The 11,493-nt window shown below is 37.3% G+C and overlaps 1 pseudogene; it reads right to left on the bottom strand.

The window, feature by feature from the left end:
• Positions 1-5,878: 5,878 nt before the first annotated feature.
• The window catches only part of LOC119339679, a 6,083-nt pseudogene continuing 468 nt past the window's right edge, over positions 5,879-11,493 (bottom strand).

Below are 11,493 nucleotides of genomic sequence, written 5' to 3'. Positions count from 1 at the left end.
CTTGATTTTCTCATCCTACTAACACTCAGGAAATCGTGATTACCATAATCTTGTGACATCGTAGGTTCGGTAAATCATAGACATCAACAAAACCCATTCGTTCAATGACCGATAACGGAAACATGGACGTCCACATTGATCCGTATGATTACAAAATTGATATTCTAGTGAACCTTTGGTTATCATGTGATGTTCCCGTTGTTTTGCAATACTTAGAAAACCCAGGATGCTTCAGTATCCTCCTGAGTCATACACATGCTCACTATACCATTGCCCTCATTGCCGATTTTGTTCTTCTTTCTCGTCGAAGTGTTCCGGCATTCCTGTGATGGAGGCACCTATGACTTGCCCGAGAATGATGGATGTTATCGCATCGAGAGGGACCTTAGAATATCTCTCAACCGTCGGAGGAGGAAATCCCACTCTTGAGCTATCATGTCCCTTATCAAACTTTCCTATGAACCGATAAGTTGTCGTTATGATCACTGTGTTATAGATGACGTTTGAGCAACCCCTACGTTCACCGTATGATAGGAAGTGACGGCGATACTCTCATGGCTTGAGGAAATAAAACACATGTTAACTCTCCTTGTTATGACAATTGATTTCATGCGATATTATCTCAAACTATAACAAACAAGTTTGGGTCGACTCAATATGATCGTTCTTCTAATGTCGTACTCTCAATGTTGTTTTAGGACAACCGTTACAGCTAATGAGGTCCTAAGATCTGGAAAACATGATCATGAACAACACTTGAGTTAGTCTTAAGAGGCGAGACTAGGAACCTACTTTTACTGTTTATCATTCCACATGTGCATATGAGTTTTCCACTGTATCACATATTCCAGTATCATAGCAGTAATAGCATGAAATACAGGCTATTAATTATGAAAATTTATGTATAATAATACAATATTATTTTCCTCTAGGGCCTATTTCCAACACATCTTGGGCATGTTCATCACAGACGTCTTGAATTACGGTGTTGAGCTCATCGTCGTCGGTCTCCACAACCAAACCCAGGAAGGCCTCGCAGAGGGTGCCACCACTAGGCCGAGCACTGAGGTTAGGCCATACGTCATGGCGAGAGTCGTCGTCCATCGGGCCCCGCCTCACTGTGGAGTGTGCGGTATAGCAAGGTCGAGCTGGGCGCGGGGTCTTGATTTCTTTTTGTCTTCTGCTTGAAGGGTTCCAACACAAAATACTAGGGACTATATATTAAATTTATATCAAACATTGTCTAACATGTTCTAGACCAATTGTTATGCCACATCATCAAATGCGGGACCCACATATCAAAATCCTCATCAAAATGACCTAAGCCACCAATCAGTTGTTTTTGTCTCAAATTTATAAACCGGTGTTTTCTGCAAACCTAGGCGTCAATGTGGTGGTTTTATGCAATCCACCCCTCTAGAATTGAATCTTAGTTACATGCCCAGAAGTTACAAAATTTCGTAAGGGTTAAAGAAATGTTATCTTGATTTGCCATTGTCTTACTACAAGTTTATTTTTATTTTCAACACTGTTTTTTTATTTCTCCTTCCCTATCCATTGATTAATTATCTTATCATCAGTATTAGCTGCAACAGGCTATTTCCATTTTACCCTGAAAGTAGTTGCTTATTAATTATGTAGAAGGGTGCATTGATATAATCACATAGGCAGTTCTGCCGGGCTTTAAATATTTGGGTCATGTACACATCATTTATATTTTTCATGTTGAGGATGCAGAGGATGAATTTTATGCTACCCATCATGTGCATTAAATTATCAAGACCAAACTGCCTGGCAGCCATAATTTTCCATGTGCTGCTGGTGCTGCTGTTGATTACTACGTAATCAAGTCCTTTTTTATTGTAAGCTTGTATCTAGGATGGTTAGGCCGACGTAACTGAATTTAGATTTCCATTCTACTAAGATAAGTACTTGCACTAACAATTGTAAACCAAACATGGAAAAGCAACCTCTGGGCATGGTTAATTTTGTGCATATGCCTCGTGCTTGCTTCCTGTTATTCTTTTATAATTGGTAATAAATATGTGTTCCTTTTTACCATAATTGAATTCATGTGCGGTTGTTTGTTGCATTTGCACTCATGGTTCTTCAGCACATCATGACAGTGCAACATCTTTGCATACTTCCATATACCTGGTTCATGCTTAAACTACTTTTTGATGACCGTAACTTCTTTTTCGTTCTCTGTTGACTGATTTTTGTGTTAACTTTTTCTGTATTGCATCTCATATGACCGTTACTTCTTCCCTTTTGGTGGTTTTTAATTTTTTAGTATGTCACATTTTGTTAATTTAGTTTGATCTTTTCCAATTTCCTTTTTTCTTTGAAAATGACGACGAACGGAAAGGATGTAGATGTCTAGGCAAACAGTAAACTACAAATAAGCAAAGAGCTTTAAAAGAGTAGTAGGACAACCAAAAAACAGGTGGTGCATCACTCTTGTTGGTGAATGTCTATTCGCCTATACGCCGTGGCTGTTGGTGGTCTCCGACGTCCCTACCGGCCTCCAGATTGGAGGGGCTTTGGCATCGCCTCGGGTCCTCGTCTCCATTGTACTGCCGCCGCTCGTGAGTGCTCCTCCTGCTCTTCCCTCTCTATGTGGGTGTATATTGACCTACCTTCGGTGATTTCTATCATGTGTGAACAGCGTGTTTAGGGATTCCGACGGGCATTTTGGGGATGTTTTGTGAAGCCACTTTGCCCCCTTCGGCCGAGTTTGGTTGAATTAGTTGCAACCATCCCGAACATGATAAGGTGAGCTGACGATCCAGAACACAAGTAACATTAGGTTAAAATTAGAGCTTGTGTTTTAAGTTCACATGCCGAGGCTCTATAGTGAGATCTCCTCTTAAAATGCACTGTGAAGTTGTATTTTTTGTGATATTTTGCAAATGTGTTATTTTTTCGTATAGATCTCTCAGGATGGTGTTTCTGTTGGATATAATGATGTGTAACCTAAACTAAGCTAATTTTAAATAAATCTCTACCACAGGAAATTGCTAGTAGCACTCAAGAAAAAGGCTGCTGGGCAAGCCGTGCATTGGAGCACTGGGAAGGACAGAACACAAGAAGCCGATCAAGCTTCAGGTGGTGAAGGAATCAAAAGAGAACATGGCTCCACCATCAGGTCAAGGTATGATCATCTCCATTAGATCAAGGTATGATCATCTTCTCCTATTTCCTGTGGCTCAAGCTTGTGTTCCGTTGATCCTGGAGAATCCAACAGTTTCAAGACATCTTTAAGTTAAAGAAAAAGAACATACCATAAGACACCAATATATTTTTTCTGAGTAAGAATTGCATAAAAGGTACATTCATTCAAAATTAAAGTTACGAAGTTATTCGCTATATTTTAAGGACCTGGTGGTAACACATCTTATATTGTAGATAAGAGGAACCTAAATTCCCGAGCATCAACTTGCCAGTGATTCTTATCTTAGCCTTGCTTAGAAGGATGTGATACTCGGCACATGGTCGATTGCGTAACCGCAGACTCACCAACTCTTTCCATGCATCTTTACTCTGGCAAAAAAATATGGTCTCCAATTTGAATTTCCAATGTAGGATTGAAGCAAATGTGATGTTTTGTGATTTGAAGATCCACTTTTTTTTCTTGGCTAATTCAGTAAAGTTTTGTGTATGTTACTTCACTACCCTACTTAGTTATTCATCTAGGCAGTGTTGCTGTAATTTTAGGTCTCCACTGCAAAGCTTTCTTTAGCTGATACAACAGGGAATGCTTTCAATACAAAATACACATAAGTTTGGGTAGACTAAATATTGGTTGTGGCACTAGAGCTACTGCCAATATGGTTCGCTTCCCATGTGAATTGTAATCCATTTAAGATACGTAACATATTTGCCAATTTTGTTAGTATCATTTTCTTGATAACTCTATTGATAATCTTTTTGTGGCTGAATCCAGAGACTCATTCTTATCCTCATACTTAAAGCAATGATTACTTGAAAGAAATGGTTATCATTTGAGATAAAACAATGTGTTTTCTTCATGTAGATTAAGATAAGAGGAAGTATATTGACACTATTTAAATTGTAATTTGATACAAGCAGGCTCTCTAAGAAACATCTTATCACAACAACGTACTAAGTTTATATCACGCTCATTCCAATTTGCGCGACAAGGCCCGCGTTACCCTTCTAGTATACTTTAACCACTCATGATTTGAAAGTGTAAGAAATTACTCTGTCCAAATAAAACATTGTCAAAATTCAAGCACGTGCACAAGGACACCATTATATATCATAAATGGGGTGATTCATTTGAGCAATGGCATGTTTCACTATGGTATGATACATGCCTAACTTTTGCATTAAACCACCACATAGACCGATTACATTAGCACCACACAGTCAATCTCAAGTTTTTTAGTTAAATCTTGTAAGGCAAGTAAGGGGTGCTTTGGTTAAGTGTTTCCTTAATTGTTAGAAAATATGATCTTGGGATTTAATCCACATGAATGGCACATTCATTTTAGTGAGGCCGTTAATAAGTGGTTAGATGATGGCACTAAAATCACTTAATAACAAAGGATAAATGCCGGCTAACCCAAGAAGAATTAGGCACTTGAATGGGGTTTGTCCGACACTGAATCCTGAAGATTTTAGCTTCACCTTATTTGGTGGTATGAGAAGATATAATATTTACCAACAAAACAAGCTTCTTGGTGCAGAACTTTTGTATAGAGCTTTTATTTATGAAGCACATGGAAAAGTTTAGCAACAAGAATGACATCTTCATCTAAAATCTTGCTATAGGAAAAGATATCATCGAAGTACACCAGAACAATTTTTTCCATCAACTGCCATGAAGCATGATTCGTTCACCTCGTGAAGGTAATAGGGGCATTTGGCAAACCAAATGAAAAAACTAGCCACCCATAGAAACTTGGGTTACCTAGTCTTGGAAAGAATGAATACTTGTGTTAATTTCATTGTCCCACCCCGTGTATATTGAATTCGGAATTAAAATTACTTTCAGTTACTTACTCATGCTTTGTGAACTCTAGATGTCCTATGGCGCATTGGTAGCTTGATCACCCACATTAGCAATGTTACCTTTCCTCTCACAGTATCACCATTTCTTGTTTGTAGACTATTTCTCATAGAAAGATTACGACTCCCAAGTTGCTACTAGATAAGGGAAATTATTGTAATCTACCACAGTTTTTTGCTCAGAAGTGTTCTTCCAGAGACTCTCGACTCTCATATTCCAGAATAGTACCTTCTTCTTTGATTTTCTTTCTTACAATGAATGCTTTCAACACCTCAGTATCTACACACCAACAACTTAAAGTTCGTTATAGTTTTGCATTGATGTTGAAAGAAACATAGGGTGTGCTTATCTGCAATGAAAAGACTGGGATATATTTGTGCATACACATGTATTGTATTGTATTCTATTCATGACTATAATGAAAGTTTACTTATATATGTCCAAGATATACAACAAATATCTAGCTTGTTGCTTTCTTAGTTACATGGACTACAAGGAAAAAAATACATGAAAGAAATTCAAAATCTCACAATGGTAAATCTAATTATGCATACAATTCTTGGGAACATACTTAGTGGAGAAACAACATCTAGCACTTGATTTACACAGAATTTGATCTTCAACGTACCCTTATATGGGAGACTTAGTCTAATTAGGTTGATATATCTACTAACGGTCCTTGTATTGGATACTTCGAGCAACGCATGTCGGAGTCAATCTCCGGATAGTGATAGTATGCTGCATTGAGGGAATGATGCAAATAATGTTAGCTCCTACACGTGTGTACCCTAACGTAGGCTTAATAATTCATACGCAAATAAAGACAAGTTAAGAAAATATAGTTCACCACAAGGTGGACGATTCTGGTTCATCATCCCAATCTGCGTGGCATGAATCCAGGCGAACTGAATTTTTGTCCGTTGGAGCAGTAATGTTGCACTTGGTAAAAGGACTTGTGATTCCCATGTTCACTGCTCCTTGATCATTTAACTGAAAAATGGAAACATCATAACAACATTAGACGCGAAATTATATATCTACGATAGACAATAATTATACACACGAAATATATATCCATGGAATCATAAGAGTTTCAATCCTCCACATTAATTACAAATTCAAGAAATCTTATCCATTGCTATGCTAGCAATTCACAGTGTATGGCCCATATTGCGACTTAATACAAAGCAAAATATGTGGTCGATAAGTTCACATTAATAAGAGAATAAATATTGTACACTTCCATTTAAAATACATTTTTATATTAGGTACCATCTCAGCTGGGAAAAACTCTTTTCAAGCTTTGAATGTTAACTGTAAAAAAATTACAAATCATAAGATATTAACTATGAAATGGCGCACCAAAAAAATATGGGTTAGATTTTAAAATCATGAATTATGAAATGATTCTCATGTTAGTTATGAAAGTTATGAATGACAGTTAATACATTTTTTCAAATGTCATTGCTAATAGAATAATTATTTTCTACCATAGAGAGGCCGCCACTTTGTTCAAGTCCCATTAGTATCCAAAAGTTGGGAAGCCCTGGGTAGTTTATTTTGTGAGCCGGAAGGTAATGGTTTTTTTTTTGAAACATGACTCCTTGAAGTTTATTCCTATAAATTCCTATGCTTTAATACATATATAGTTCATATACAATGTAAACATAATCTATGTTTTTGTAATTTCACCAGGGGTTGATGACTAGTGCCCTTAACAAGAATGTTTGTAATCAAGTATGTGCACCTTGTTTTGTAATTCCGTATTCTCTTGATGAACGATGTTTAATTTCCTATGTAGCTCTATATTTTCCTGACGCATGAGGCTTTCCTGCAGTTGAAAGTTTATGAAATGACATAAAACGAACACCAAACTGTAATATGCTGGTATGCAGTACAATCATAATAATTGACAGACTAGGCACTAACATTCATGTTTAACTCTTGCATTTCATCGCCAATAAATTTGTCCTGGAATAACGATTAATATAGTTAGTGACACTTTAGATGCATGAACCCAGAAGATGAGAACGACAAATATGTATTACCTTAGTTAGTCGAATGTTATACAAGCTCGTTTCTAGATGATTTTGTAAATGCTACAAGTCTTCAAAAGATAAACCAGATAGATGTTGTCCCAGCAACTGCCTGCAGTGGCTTAGTAAGGTACATATATATATATATATCATAATCTAATTACAGGATTTTACTTTATCTTTTACAAGTTGTTCAATATGGGTACCAAGTGTAACTTTTGCCAATCATGATGAAATGAGTGTGTGTGTGTGTGTGTGTGTGTGGGGGGGGGGTGCTTGTGAACTTCTATTCAAAATTTCATCTTACTAACGTGTATGTTTTAAAATGTAAGGTGTCGATGTTGCACTACTTATATACATGCTTTCGGTGACAACTTGTATAGGTCAGATTTTTACTTTGTTTCGAAAACACACATAACTATATGGTATTTTGTTTTAATACATTTTGCTCAGTTATGTGTATTTTTGTGACCGATGCAAACCATATAGCAAATCATCAAGAAACTAAAAGAAGGTATACATAGACCAAGAATCCAGGATAATAATAAAATTAAAGTATCTCCATGAGAATAAGAGAAATTGGCCCTTTTTTAGCTGAGAGAATACAAACATATTCAAGGTTCTACATTTGGTTGTATATCAGTCATACCGATGATTCTCTTGCAAGGTACGTAGTTGCTGCTCCAGGCGAGCACTTTCCGCTTGCCAAAACTGTTAATGTACATTCACAAAAAAGTTAATGCACACTGTAGAATATGAAATATGAATTGTTTAGAAATACTGGGCTATCTCTGACAGGTCATCGCCAATGGAGAATAATGATTATGGACCTCATCATAATAGAATGTTATTTTTGTGAAACTGACCATGTCAAATAGGTATTGATGTATTTTTTTAATAAATTTTAACATCACCCAAGGGTTTTTATAAGGTCCGTATATATGTGATAGCTAGATATCAAGACGTGATTAAGCAACCCATCTGTAGTGCCAAGAGGCTCATATGCCTGATAACCTAGTAGTACACCCCCACACATATAAATTCAATTCATACAATTAGCGGTAAGTCCCCGGTAACATGCTACCCCCTACTCGTCACGCTCACCCGCATAACCTCTTCTTCCCAAACCCCCCCTCTAGGCTATAGAGTTTAAACTTGCATTTTCCAATTAGATGATTGTTGGTGTTTTGGTGGTTATTGCCCAATGATACTAGGGTGCAAAAGAGCCCATTACAATCAATAGGTGACTTAGCCATGGGTAAAGGGTAAAACATCATGTTATGCCAGTACATAGTGTGGTGCTGAATATGTACATTTACAACCTTGAAAGTATGAAATATCTGAAGAAGAACAGAATCCATGGTTTGGAAGATATGATAGTATGAAAAGTCACTGAGAACTACGGTGGAAGTCATACCTTAGCTTCAGCACTTGCACTCAGGAGTTTTTGACCATCTTTAACAGCCTGGTATCTTTCAATTAAGGGTTTCATTCTGGTAAAGAAGGGAGACCATGCTATAATCTCAAAAAAAAATAGTACACAAAATAGATAATAACGTCATGCTTACTGAAATTTCTTGCGAGTGAGTAGAGTATCCGTCAGTGAGGCATACATGTGTCAGTGTGAGTAAATTATATGTCTCGATTTATGTACTTCTACATTTCATACACACCATCAATGAATCTATTATAGATAGTTGGTATTCTCAATATTCCATATTAATTCTTCTAAGATACCACGATAGTACTATGAAGAAAAAGGTATATAGCCTTAGTTTTCACGATATATTTATTTTATGTACAAAAGTAGTATAAATGCGAATTACATGAACATATGCACTCAAATAAAAAATTTCATAGAACTCACTTTTGAGTGTGAGTAATTATTGATGCAATGTATTAAAAATGAGAAAAATGCATAACTGAGCCATGTAAATGGCGTATAAATGTGGATATACATACTCCTAATAGTATAGGATCATTTTCCTATACATTGAACAACTACTTGGCAAGTATTTTATGGGTCATAAAAATATCTACTCTACAACCTGTCCAGTTCAGTATGTAGGGACTCAATTGGTGTTTCTACAATTTCTTGTTAACCATAAGGAATTTATGAAAGTGTTATATACCGAAGTTCATATTTAATAAAGGTATTTCCCATGATATATGCTTTGCGTCATTCTGATGAACGATTTGAAATTGACAACAAAAAGTTTTTAAAATTGCTAACATGAGAAATCTTTATAAATGCTCAGTATAAAGAAGTCGTGGCTAATCAATCATCTTCAACCAGAACAATTTCTGCCTCCACCCCGATCTCCCTTCCTAGCCAGCGCTTCCACAGCCTCCTACCTCCTCCTTGTCGTCCATTCCCCTTGCCATTTTTAGTGACTAGTGGACGAGCTAAGCCCTGATACTAGTCGAGGAAGGTGGCGGAGGGAGGTCCCACTTTCTTATCCTTCAACTTGACATGAAATCTATGGATGGTGGATGAGGAAGAGGGTATGGTTGTGCAACGGCGGTGATGGCATTTCTAGCCTAGACATCGAATTTTGAGTGAGATGTGTGTGGCCATGATAGTCTCTACAGGTACGCGGGTGGCAACAGTGGCTTGTTGTGTCCCAACATGGTATTTTTCTGCTTGGATACAAGGCTAATGATGTGCTCCTGCGTTGTTAGGCGATGGTCACGATGGCTCGGAGGGTCTTGGATCTTAGGACAAGGAAATAATGACTAATTAAGTTTTTCCATAGGCTCTTATGCCACATATAAGGACCATATAGAAGGACGGCCGTACGGGATTCCTGGAGGGTCTCGAATAGGGATACTGGAGGGGCCGATGATCTTCCTCCCTCGTCAATCCCCATCACACATGCAATGTCGTGGCTGGAGTTCACGCTTGTGCATGCAAGTTCTTTTTGCTTGAGTGGCATCACGTAAAGACCCTGGTAACATGTTGCTGATTGGATCATGGGATTTGGTGGTGACAACAATGATGACTGCAATTTGGTGCTGCTTCTCGAGTACCCAGTCTCAAGCTCCAGGATAAAAGCTCTAGGTATGAACCTAGTTGGTTATACCTAGCAACAACGATGTTGTTGCGTCATTACGTTGTTGAAGTCATTGCTCGGATTTAGATCTTTAGATTGAAAAACCTAAGATTCGGCGTTCGGTGGTTGGATAGGGTGATGGTGGCGCTTGTACATCATTACCTTCCTAAAGTTGTTGCTACTGGGGAACTGTTCTCGTTGTCCTTGTGATGTCAAGAGATCGTCTGTGAGAATACGATCATTGATGTAGTTTGCCAATTGTTTTTCTGCTTGCTTTGGATTTTTTGGCCGTTTCCCGGCTAGGCGTAATTTTGGTCTTGTATGACTTTTTTTCAATGCCATCATGTTTCATTGTGTGTTTGTTGGTGTTGGGTATGTGCATCCTAGTTATGAAGAGGATGGGTGTATCCTCTTGATGCTTCATTTTGAGTCAATAAAATCTACCCTTTGTCGGAAAAACTATCTTGGCAACATTGTATAGTTTGTATTACTCCTATGCACAGCTAAAAGCATATATTATATATATTTTGCAAAACATGAAGAAGTCTGACTTATGACAAACCTTAGACTTTAGATAATTTGGAACAGAGAGAGTACTCCTCATATCATGCATCATCCTGATCCCAGTCAAATGTGGAGTCATGTTTCCACCAATGAAGGGTAATCTCCAAGTGCTCATACTTAACACATGCGAGCTTAACCATGAACAATGACTCGAAGATTCATTGTTAGGCGACAAATTTTCATGTGTTTGGTGTACTCATGGTGATATATGCACGTGTATGACATAATTTTCTAATTTAGAAATAACTTATTATTTACACTAGTGTATTTCACAACATTAGTAGTAGGAATGAACCGGACAGAGAATCTATATATGAAAAAAGTGCGAAGGCATTTTTTGATTTCACTTGAACGAATTAGGTTATATTTATTTCCATAGATAACATGTTAAAATAAAAGCTGTAATTGCATGTACTACCCAATGAAAATATATTTATTTATATCCTGTGCTAAAGAAAACAGATTTGGCATATTCTTTAGGTTAAGTGTATTTGCTTTTTCATTTTGGGACTGTATCTTCTACCATTATATATTTTTCTTTCATGTTCGCAACTGCGGAAGCCATCCTAGCACCGTAATATGATGTCAAGAGAAACAAGACAGTTGACAGTATAGCTAGTTGCATTTGTCTGATCTTTGAGATACTCTATGTTGCTTGCCTGAATATATATATGTTGGAGGAGACAGTAGTGGATCAATATATATTGTTTACTTTTACCAAGACAAGTTTTTGTATTTCAATGGAAGAAGTTGAAGCTCCAATTAACACAGTGTTCTTCAGCATTTCACGGTTTGAGTGGTGAAC

This window comes from Triticum dicoccoides, chromosome 7B, assembly GCF_002162155.2.
Source record: "Triticum dicoccoides isolate Atlit2015 ecotype Zavitan chromosome 7B, WEW_v2.0, whole genome shotgun sequence".
Lineage (NCBI taxonomy): Eukaryota > Viridiplantae > Streptophyta > Magnoliopsida > Poales > Poaceae > Triticum > Triticum dicoccoides.
The sequence above is the reverse complement of the archived record's forward strand: the minus strand, read 5'-3'. Positions and strand labels throughout refer to the sequence as shown.